Below are 12,139 nucleotides of genomic sequence, written 5' to 3'. Positions count from 1 at the left end.
CTGCTCAGCAGTGTGGGATCCGTACCAGATAGGGTTGATAGAAGAGGTAGAGAAGATCCAACGGAGAGCAGCGCGCTTCGTTACAGGATCATTTAGTAATCGCGAAAGCGTTACGGAGATGATAGATAAACTCAGTGGAAGACTCTGCAGGAGAGACGCTCAGTAGCTCGGTACGGGTTTTTGTTGAAGTTTCGAGAACATACCATCACCGAAGAGTCAAGCAGTATATTGCTCCCTCCTACGTATATCTCGCGAAGATACCATGAGGATAAAATCAGAGAGATTAGAGCCCTCACAGAAGCATACCGACAATCCTCCTTTCCACGAACAATACGAGACTAGAATAGAATTGAGAACCGATAGAGGTACTCAAGGTACCCTCCGCCACACACCGTCAGGTGGCTTGCGGAGTATGGATGTAGATGTAGATGTAGAGGTGGTTAAAATTAAAGTGCAGCTACACACAGAGGTGCATTATGGGCTTTAATTATTGTATGACAGCAAAACGTGGTAGCTACTCTAATGCATTACTGCGGAAGCGATTTACGCTGGAAAAAATTAGTACCAATTTTGGTCACCAGGTGCAAATCTGGCGCTATTAATATGGGAAAGACGTATTGAAATGTCTCCGTACGTAATGGATTAGGAACGGGCCTTGGACGGAAATGGTCAAACAAGTGAGAAAGGTATGATGTTGATTTTATTGGTAACTGCAGCTTACACATTTTGTTCATTATGAGAACCGGAGACGTCGACTAGATGCTGTACAACGCCACTTTCGCTCTTGGTGTCCAAAACTTGAACCAATTTTATTCCAGTGCAATTCGGCTCCGCATTAATGCATTAGTATATCTATCATGTTTCGTTGCCATACGATAACTGTAGACCGTAATGCACTTCTGTGAGTAGTTGCACTTTAATTACCACCAACCGGTAAAAATGTAATGCTTACTGCTTGAGCGCAGTTTCAGTTACTGAGGCTACTGACTCTTCTAGACATCATTAGCTTCAGCTGATGGTGCTGTTCTGAAGATAGCCTAAGACAAGGCCGAAACCGGTCATTTTAATAAAATAACCATCTCGATCTAGACTGTTTTCTCACTGATTTTATATAGCTTAATAAATCACTGTTTTCTCAGAAAATGTACCAAAAAAGTTTTAACACGCTAAGGTCCATTTATTGCAAGATAATGAGTTAGATCGCCGCTTGATTATACAGTCATTTATATTATTTTAACTTGATTCAATTATCCGGATGTGTTTATGAACAACATGTACGGAGGCATCGTTGGCAAAAATTACATAAACTGCCACAGCACTCGAAAATGAGGGAAATTCCCAAAAACACGCTGTGATACGCAGAAAGAACGAAACATATGCAGTAATTCTATTATTTGAATCATTATTGACACAGCTGTAGGCTTTCCTGAAATATCTCTTAGATTTATGTAATTAAGTTGCTTTTCTGTTAAGGTATACGGCATCCCTATTCCAGTAAATTATTACTAATTGTAATTGATTGTTAGTACTCGTATAATCGGCGAAAGTTGCCTTGCGTTGCCTTGACTGCTACTGCCAATATAGGTTCGCTGCTCTCAACACTAGTTAAATAGACTGTAATAATGACAGGCATTCCAGACGTTACCTCTAGAACCCAGCTGAACTGTGTGTGTGTCTGGCACTAACCCAGCACAACGCATGTCTGCAGACGCCGCTCAAACATTGCATGTTTGCGCAGCTGCCCTCTTACCATGTCTTATCAAGCTAGCTAGTTGCAGAAGAGTTTCTCGCCAAAGCGTTGTTCTTCCAAAGTACAACAGTATTTCACGAAGGTGTCTCGGTCGTGTATATTTTAAAGAATAATTTTTCGTATAAAACAGATTTCCAGAGAGAAGGAAGCTCGAAAATGGAATAAATGGCAAAAAGGCTTCCCGCGCATGTACAGAGAAAAGAATCCAAGGTAGAAAATAGAAACAAACAAACAAACAAGTAACAACAATCCACTGTTTCGACGATGCACCTGCCAGTCATCTTCAGGTGAGTCATCGAAGACTGAAGGAGGTGTCCCCCCATCCCATCTGTAACCGCAGTGAGTATATTCCGCGCATGCGTTATGAACTTTATATGATTAATTCACAACTTTAAATTTGTGCAGTTGAAATATTTTGACACTTGACGCAGTAACGGTAGAAAATGAATAATGAATGAAATTACAAAAACAAAGAAAAAATGTAATCAACGTGAAAATTGTAACCAATTCTGGTAGATCACTATTAACAGTCCACAAATATTAGTTGAAGTCGGCCGGAGTGGCCGAGCGGTTAAAGGCGCTACAGTCTGGAACCGCACGACCGCTACGGTCGCAGGTTCGAATCCTGCCTCGGGCATGGATTTGTGTGATGTCCTTAGGTTAGTTAGGTTTAAGTAGTTCTAACTTCTAGGGGACTTATGACCACAGCAGTTGAGTCCCATAGTGCTCAGAGCCATTTTTATTAGTTGAAATTCTTTATAACATTACGCGTTTCAGGTGTAGCCCATCATCAGATGATCTGTCAAAAATGTTTTACAAAACAGTCATAAACACATGGTAACCCAGACCAAGACGTGATACAAAACACATATCACATGTTACAGTGTAGGTGATACGTACCAAGTAAACGAAGTTGATGAAATAATTTTAAACACACCCACTGTGGCAATTACAAAATCCCAGTTGTAAGTTACTAATGCCAAGCGAACGAAAACATCAGTACACATTTGAAGGAAATATTACCGCCAAATTTAAGATTAACAACAACACACACTTGGTGATGACCAGTGGTGCTGCATAAGGCTACGGAAGACATTTTTAACTAGTTATTCGTTACATTTGATTTGAGAATGCCATGACTAATTATAAAGAAACCAAAGACACAACAACGCAAGAGTGAATGGCAAACAACAGACGAAAAAAATAGCTAGAATGGTAAAGACGTTGCTCCATAAGCCATCACCAGATGGCGTTAAAAGGTGAAGACCAAGTATAAAATGTAAAAACACGTTACGAAATGACACAAACTAATAAAACCGATAAAACAACATGAATCTGCTAAAACGTAAAGGAACACAGTCATGTGGTACTTTCGCATATGCACACAGATCTGCGAAAGCTAAACAGCTGATGCGTCATGTACATTCAGAATAACAGAAACAATAACAGTTGATGCAAATACAGGGTGTTTCAAAAATGACCGGTATATTTGAAACGGCAATAAAACACTAAACGAGCAGCGATAGAAATACACCGTTTGTTGCAATATGCTTGGGACAACAGTACATTTTCAGGCAGACAAACTTTCGAAATTACAGTAGTTACAATTTTCAACAACAGATGGCGCTGCAAGTGATGTGAAAGATATAGAAGACAACGCCGTCTGTGGGTGCGCCATTCTGTACGTCGTCTTTCTGCTGTAAGCGTGTGCTGTTCACAACGTGCAAGTGTGCTGTAGACAACATGGTTTATTCCTTAGAACAGAGGATTTTTCTGGTGTTGGAATTCCACCGCCTAGAACACAGTGTTGTTGCAACAAGACGAAGTTTTCAACTGAGGTTTAATGTAACCAAAGGACCGAAAAGCGATACAATAAAGGATCTGTTTGAAAAATTTCAACGGACTGGGAACGTGACGGATGAACGTGCTGGAAAGGTAGGGCGACCGTGTACGGCAACCACAGAGGGCAACGCGCAGCTAGTGCAGCAGGTGATCCAACAGCGGCTTCGGGTTTCCGTTCGCCGTGTTGCAGCTGCGGTCCAAATGACGCCAACGTCCACGTATCGTCTCATGCGCCAGAGTTTACACCTCTATCCATACAAAATTCAAACGCGGCAACCCCTCAGCGCCGCTACCATTGCTGCACGAGAGACATTCGCTAACGATATAGTGCACAGGATTGATGACGGCGATATGCATGTGGGCAGCATTTGGTTTACTGACGAACCTTATTTTTACCTGGACGGCTTCGTCAATAAACAGAACTGGCGCATATGGGGAACCGAAAAGCCCCATGTTGCAGTCCCATCGTCCCTGCATCCTCAAAAAGTACTGGTCTGGGCCGCCATTTCTTCCAAAGGAATCATTGGCCCATTTTTCAGATCCGAAACGATTACTGCATCACGCTATATGGACATTCTTCGTGAATTTGTGGCGGTACAAACTGCCTTAGACGACACTGCGAACACCTCGTGGTCTATGCAAGATGGTGCCCGGCCACATCGCACGGCCGACGTCTTTAATTTCCTGAATGAATATTTCGATGATCGTGTGATTGCTTTGGGCTATCCGAAACATACAGGAGGCGGCGTGGATTGGCCTCCCTATTCGCCAGACATAAACCCCTGTGACTTCTTTCTGTGGGGACACTTGAAAGACCAGGTGTACCGCCAGAATCCAGAAACAATTGAACAGCTGAAGCAGTACATCTCATCTGCATGTGAAGCCATTCCGCCAGACACGTTGTCAAAGGTTTCGGGTAATTTCATTCAGAGACTACGCCATATTATTGCTACGCATGGTGGATATGTGGAAAATATCGTACTATAGAGTTTCCCAGACCGCAGCGCCATCTGTTGTTGAAAATTGTAACTACTGTAATTTCGAAAGTTTGTCTGCCTGAAAATGTACTGTTGTCCCAAGCATATTGCAACAAACGGTGTATTTCTATCGCAGCTCGTTTAGTTTTTATTGCCGTTTCAAATATACTGGTCATTTTTGAAACACCCTGTATATACCAAAAACAAATACTAATAACAATAGATGTAATGAATTACCGAACAACATATAATAATTAGGTAGACAATGTTGTTAAGAGTTCTACAATAGTAATAAAAATCATTTTGTTCGTAATAGAACGGAAAGATGAATCGATATAAAGTAACATGATTATAATTCTGATAAATATGAAATAGGCAACGGCGTAAGGAGACAGACTTATGAACCAGCACATCGTCTAAATAACTCGTATTAAAAAAACCAGAGCCAGCTCACTGGCACTTGCTCATTGGTGATAACTTCCCTATCGGATCGGTGATGCACAACAATTTCCAACACCGCGAGAACGTCTAGTTCCCTAACCTTAGACTGAACATGCAAAATTATGCCGCAAAACAAGCCCGCGGCCGGCCGCGGTGGCCGTGCGGTTCTGGCGCTGCAGTCGGGAACCGCGGGACTGCTACGGTCGCAGGTTCGTATCCTGCCTCGGGCATGGATGTGTGTGATGTCCTTAGGTTAGTTAGGTTTAAGTAGTTCTAAGTTCTAGGGGACTTATGACCTAAGATGTTGAGTCCCATAGTGCTCAGAGCCATTTGAACCATTTTTGAACAAGCCCGCGTTTCTTCCGTGCGTGGAAACCCGCCCTTACATTCTGTTTTCTAAAGTCATGCGCTATGTTATTGTAACAAGTGCCGAAGTAAGACATGGAAATGAGTGTGAATTTATCTTTCAAAGCTGATCGCTGAGAAAATTTTGCTACCCATCCGTCATACGACGGAAAGGAATGTCAGGGACGTCAAATAAACAATGAAAAATGTAATGTATGCCTGACAAATAGGTAAAAAGACGAGGGCTAGTAGAACTCTTAGGGTAACAGAAGATATATTGAATTTAATTGATGAAAGGAGAAAATATAAAAATGCGGTAAATGAAGCAGCAAAAAGGAATACAAACGCCTCAAAAATCAGATCGACAGGAACTGCAAAATGACTAAGCAGGGGTGGCTAGAGGAGAAATGTAAGGATGTAGAGGCAGATATCACTAGGAGCAAGATAGATACTGTTTACAGGAAAATTAAAGAGACCTTTGGAGAAAATAGAGCCACTCGTATGAATATCAAGATCTCAGAGGGAAACCCAGTTCTGAGCAAAGAAGGGTAAGCAGAAAGGTGGAAAAAGTGTATAGAGGGTCTATACAAGGGCGATGTACTTGAGGACAATATAATTGAAATGGAAGAGGATGAAGATGAAATGGGAGATACGCTACTGCGTGAAGAATTTGACAGAGCACTGAAAGATCTAAGTCGAAACAAGGCCCCAGGAGTAGACAACATTTCATTAGAACTACTGACAGCCTTGGGAAAGCCAGTCCTGATGAAACTCCACCATCCGGTGAGCAAGATGTATGAGACACGCGAAATACCTTCAGACTTCAAGAAGAATATAATAATTCCAATTCCAAAGAAAGCAGGTGTTGACAGATGTGAAAATTACCGAACTATCAGTTTAATAAGTCACAGCTGCAAAATACTAACGCGAATACTTTGCAGACGAATGGAAAAACAGGTAGAAGCCGACCTCGGGGAAGATCAGTTTGGATTCCGTAGGAATGTTGGAACACGTGAGGCAATACTGACTCTACGACTTATCTTAGAAGATAGATAAACGAAAGCCAAACCTACGTTTATAACATTTGTGTTCTTAGAGAAAGCTTTTAACAATGTTGACGGGATTACTCTCTTTCAAGTTCTGAAGGCGGCGGGAGTAAAATAAAGGGAGCAAAAGGCTATTTACAACTTGCACGAAAACCAGATGGCAATTATAAGCGTCGAGGGGCATGAAAGGGAAGCAGTGGTTGGGAAGGGAATGAGACAGGGTTGTAGCCTATCCCTGATGTTGTTCAATTTGTATATTGAGCAAGCAGTAAAGGAAACAAAAGAAAATTAGGAGTAGGGGAATTAAAATCCATGGAGCTGAAATAAAAATTTTGAGGTTCGCCGATGACATTGTAATTCTGTCAGCGACAGCAAAGGAACTGGAAGAGCAGTTGAACGGAATGGACAGTGTTTTGAAAGGAGGATATAAGATGGACATGAATGAAAGCCAAACGAGTATAATGATATGAAGTCGAGTTAAATAGGGTGATGCTGAGGGAATTAGGTTAGGAAATGAGACCTTAAAGTAGTAAATGAGTCTTGCTGTTTGGGGAGCAAAATAACTGACGATAGTCAAAGTAGAGAGGATATAAAATGTAAACTGGCAATGGCAAGGAAAGTGTTTCTGAAGAAGAGAAATTTATTTACATCGAGTATGGATTTAAGTGTCAGGAAGTCGCTTCTGAAAGTGTTTGTGTGGAGTTTAGCCATGTATGGGAGTGAAACATGGACGATAAATAGTTTGGACAAGAGGAGAATAGATGCTTTCTAAATGTGGTGCTACAGAAGAATTTTGAGATCAGATGGGTAGATCACATAAATAATGAGGAGGTACTGAATAGAATTGGGGAGAAGAGAAATTTGTGGAACAACTTGACTAGAAAAAGGGATCGGTTGATAGGACATGTTCGGAGGCATCAAGGGATCACGAACTTAGTATTGAAGGACAGCGTGGAAGGTAAAAATCGTAGAGGGAGACCAAGAGATGAATACACTAAGTAGACTCAGAAGAATGTAGGTTTTAGTAGGTACTGGGAGATGAAGAAGCTTGCACAGTATAGAGTAACATGGAGAGCTGCATCAAATCAGTCTCTGGACTGATGACCAGAACAACAACAACAATAACAATAACAACCTCCTACCAATTCTATTTGGCCAAATAGCTCTCCTGTATATAAGTAACGTTACATTCGGCAAGACCGGAGAAATCTAGGGAAGTACTGTAAAATGTAAAGGTTCTGCCCAATGTTTTCTTCGATTGTAATGGCATGAGTTCGTGCCAGAATGTCAAACGACCAATAAGGAGTATGCTATTTCCAAGAAGCAATGCGAAAGAAGCGCCCGGGATCGTGGCGAAACAATCAGTGGCGTCTGCACCACGATTATGAACCTGCTCACATTTCATTGCTTGTTCGTGAATTTTGGCGGAAAGCAACACTGAAATCATGGCCCAGCCTTCATATTCGCCGGATGTGAACCGGTATGACTTCTTTCTATTTCCAAAAGCAAAGGGCCGTCATTTTGGGGGTATAGATGAGGTTAGAAGCAAATCTCTGTAAAAGCTAGTGCTGTCCCTAAGGTTGAGTTCCAGAAGTTTTTTGGGGGTTGGAAGAAGCACTGGCGTAAGAGTGTAATATCTAGTGGGGACTACTTTGAAGGAGGTAACATGAATGTAGACAAACCGATTATTCCTAAAAAAAAAAAGGAAATACGCAATACTTCGAACACACCTCACATATGCTGTGTCAGTTCTACAATACTGCTGACCACTGGAAGCTGTTGTGAAAGTACACTTCTTCCTGTTGTATCCCAGAAATGCGTATTGGTGACCAACAGGGCACCAGGGTAGTCCAATCTGGGACCCGCACAGTCCTCAACGTGTTTGTGGTGTGCAGTAAACTATAGCAGTGGTCGTAAAAGCTATTTGGTTAAAAGCCAGTATTAACATTGAGGGACGACACCTCGGGCCGCATATGTACCAATCTCATTATTAATTGGTAAGCTATACAAATTGGTATGTTGCAAGCGTCCAGTAGCATAGTTGTGGTAAGGGCGCGATAAGTTGGCAGCCGGCTCCCCATGTAGCGATTATAAAAAATCGGCACCATTCAGAATACTTCGTGCCGATTGTTCTCTGTTTCAGACTGTTGCACCATCAGCGACCCTCAGGGTAGTAGCACATATCTGAGTGATTAAGTCTTGTGTTGTCTGTGTGAACGGATGGTTAATTGGTTAATAAAAGTAACTGCACTTACGTTTTAAGGCGTTATTCAATACGAGTCACTATGACATGATTTGAAAGTCAGTTTTCTTCTGCTCATTGCATCGTATGATAAGATCTTTAATGCAATGTTCCTTGCTGCAAGCAAGTATCACATTTGAAGATGACCGTCTCTGTAACGGGCATTCACAAATCCGTGATACTTCCGTCTCAAAATTCATACCGTTAACTCTGATCGCTACGAGACGAGCCAGCAGCTGTGGCCGAACGGTTCTAAGCGCTTCAGCCTGGAACCGCGCGACCACTAAGTTCGCAGGTTCGAATCCTACCTCGGGCATGGATGTGTGTGATGTCCTCAGGTTAGTTAGGTTTCAGTAGTTCTAAGTTCTAGGCAACTGATGACTCAGATGTTAAGTCCCATAGTGCTCAGAGCCATTTGAACCATATGAGCCAAGTGACGCTCGCACACGTGAGTTGTCGGTACTGGAAGACAAAGCACTAAGTTTCCCGTTGTAACACAGCAGTGGCCACGCTACTTGACTCCTATACGGCTGAGGTAAGCGGCCAACTTTACTTGGCTCATATACGAATTCAACAACATCGATTAAAATTAAGCGCATCTTAAAATCGTGCTGGCTGTGTAAGTATTTTTTGTTACCAAGCAGGAAAACTACAGCTATTAATGTTAGTACACGTTTTGGATTCGGCTGTTAGTTGTCAGATGCATATTGTTATAAAATAATTCTTGATTCGGGACGCAGTTTGACTAACACTGGTCTATAGCATGGCCCTTGCATTATACTATTGGAGTAATGACATTTGGTACACTGATCTTGAACGATATGCCTACAAGGTTTACATTTCTTACCACATCCTGCCAGCCATATAACCTCAACAACTACCAAATCAGTTGTGTTGTCATTTCCAATAACACCCGCACCGCAGGTTGGAGTGATAGGTAAACTGAGAATTGCTGCTTCCTGTGACTTTCATCTCGTCATCTACCCAAAGGCATCGATCTGGTCACCACTAAAGTAACGAGACTTTAAGTGTTGAAGGGACTTTAACTTTTGACGGGATGTTAACTTTTGTGAGGGCTGGACGTGCCGCAGTGCATAACTTTAACTTTCCGCTAGCATTATGGAATCGAGGCTAGACAGAGTACGAGTGCCTGCTATTTATCACTCACATTTTTTTGTGTAAATCGCGAATCTGAACTCTGATGTAAGAGACTCACAGAATGTCACTTGATGTCTACATCTACATCACCATGACTATTCTGTAGTTCACACTTAAGTGCCTGGTAGAGCGTTCATCAAAATACTTTCACAGTATTTCTCTACCCTTCAATTTTCTAACAGTGCTTGAGAAAAATTAACAGTAAAATCTTTCCGTAAGAACTCTATTTCTCATATTTTATTACAATGATCGTTTCTCTCTATGGAGGAGGGTGTCAACTATATATTTTCGCATTCAAGGGAGAACGTTGGAGAGCGAAATTCTGTGAAAAGATTCCTCTGGCAACAAAAAGCACTTTCGTTTTAATGATAGCCAACCCACTCGCGTATTATAGCTATGAATTTTTCTCCTCTATTTTGCGATAATAAAAAACTAATTGCCCTTATTTGAACTTTTTCGATGTCTTCCGTCGATCCTATCTGTCATGGATACCATCCTGTACAGAAATACGGTAGCACACGACGGACAAGCGTAGTGTACGCCCTCTCTTTGTACATAAGTTACATCGTTTAGGTCTTCTACGGATAAAATGCAGTCTTTGGTTTCCCTTCACCACAACATTATCTACGTGATCCTTCGCATTTAAATTGTAATTCCTAGGTATTTAGTTGAGGTGACAGTATTTAAATTTGTTTGATTTACCGTGTAACCAATAATTTACAGATTGCCTTTAGCACTCATGTGATCAATTTCCAATGACACACCATACAGATATCTCGTCTAAATCATTTTGCAACTGCTTTTGATCTTTTGATCACTTTATTAGGCGGTAAATAACAGCACCATCTCCTCAGATTGTCTCCTAAGTTGTTTGTATAAATTTGTTTGTATAAATTAGGAGCAGCAGAAGTCAAATAATACTTTCTTGGGGAACGCCAGATATCACTTCTGTTTTACTCGATAACTTCCATCAATTAACATGAACTGCCACCTTTCTGCTTCCAAATCACGAATCCAGTCTTACAACTGAGACGATACTCCAAAGGTACGCCACTTGATTAGAAGCTTGTGAGGATTTCTGTCTAAAGCATTTTGGAAATCTACAAATATGGAATAACTCCGAGATCCCCAGCCCATAACATTCATTACTTCATCAGAATAAAGAGCTAGTTGTGTTCCACAAGAACGAAATTTTCTGAATCAGTGACGACTGTGTATCAGTAGATACTTTCCCTCGAGGTAGTCCATAATATTCGAATACACTATGTGTTCCAAAATCCTACTGCAAACAGACATTAGAGATAGCCGGCCGCGGTGATCACGCGGTTCTAGGCGCGCAGTCCGGAACCGTGCGACTCCTCCGGTCGCAGGTTCGAATCCTGCCTCGGGCATGGATGTGTGTGATGTCCTTAGGTTAGTTAGGTTTAAGTAGTTCTAAGTTCTAGGGGACTGATGACCACAGCAGTTGAGTCCTATAGTGCTCAGAGCCAGCCACATTAGAGATATGGGTCTGTAATTTGCCGCATTACTCCTACTTCCTTTCTTGAGTGTTGGTGTACCTGTGCATCTTTCCAGTTTTTAGATATGGATCTTTCGTCGAGCGGGCGGTTGCATATGAGTATTAAGTACGGAGCTATTATATCAGTATACTCTGAAGAGAATCTAATTGGTATACAATCTGGAGCTGAAGACTTGCATTTATTAAGCGATTTGAGTTGTTTTGCTACTCCGAGGATATCTACTTCTATTTTACTCATGTTGCAAGCAGCTCTTGATTCGAGTTCTGGAATATTTACTTCGTCTTCTTTGGTAAATAATTTCGGAAAATCGTATTTAGTAACTCTACTGTAGTGGCACTGTCATCGGTAACATTTACAATGCTGACGCGCAGTGTAGGTACTGATTACGTCTTGCCGCTGGTGTACTTCACATAAGAGGCATTTCATACGGAAGTTCTCTCTCAGCTTCAAGCTTCTGTGAAATGTCGCCAACATTGTGGATTTTGCGTTCTTTTAAATTTGGTACGCTTTTTTCGTTTCTTCTGCAACAGTGTTGTCACCTGTTTTGTGTACCGTGGGGGAAGGATCATATCCGATTCTCATTAATATATTTGGTATAAATCTCTCCACATCTGTCGATATTATTCCTTTGAATTTAAGCCTCATTTGGCCTGCCCTTTCATAATTAGGAACGGATGGAGGCTGTCTTTTTAGGAAGGCGTCAACCAAAATTTTTCTGCTTTTCTAAATTTTGCGTTTATTTTTTGGTGGGTATGGATGTTATCATATTAAGTTTCGTTACAGTGACCTTGTGGTCAGTAATTCCTGTATCCGCCATA

The sequence above is a fragment of the Schistocerca nitens genome, chromosome 9, assembly GCF_023898315.1.
Source record: "Schistocerca nitens isolate TAMUIC-IGC-003100 chromosome 9, iqSchNite1.1, whole genome shotgun sequence".
NCBI classification, from domain to species: domain Eukaryota; kingdom Metazoa; phylum Arthropoda; class Insecta; order Orthoptera; family Acrididae; genus Schistocerca; species Schistocerca nitens.
Note: the sequence above shows the minus strand (reverse complement) of the source record.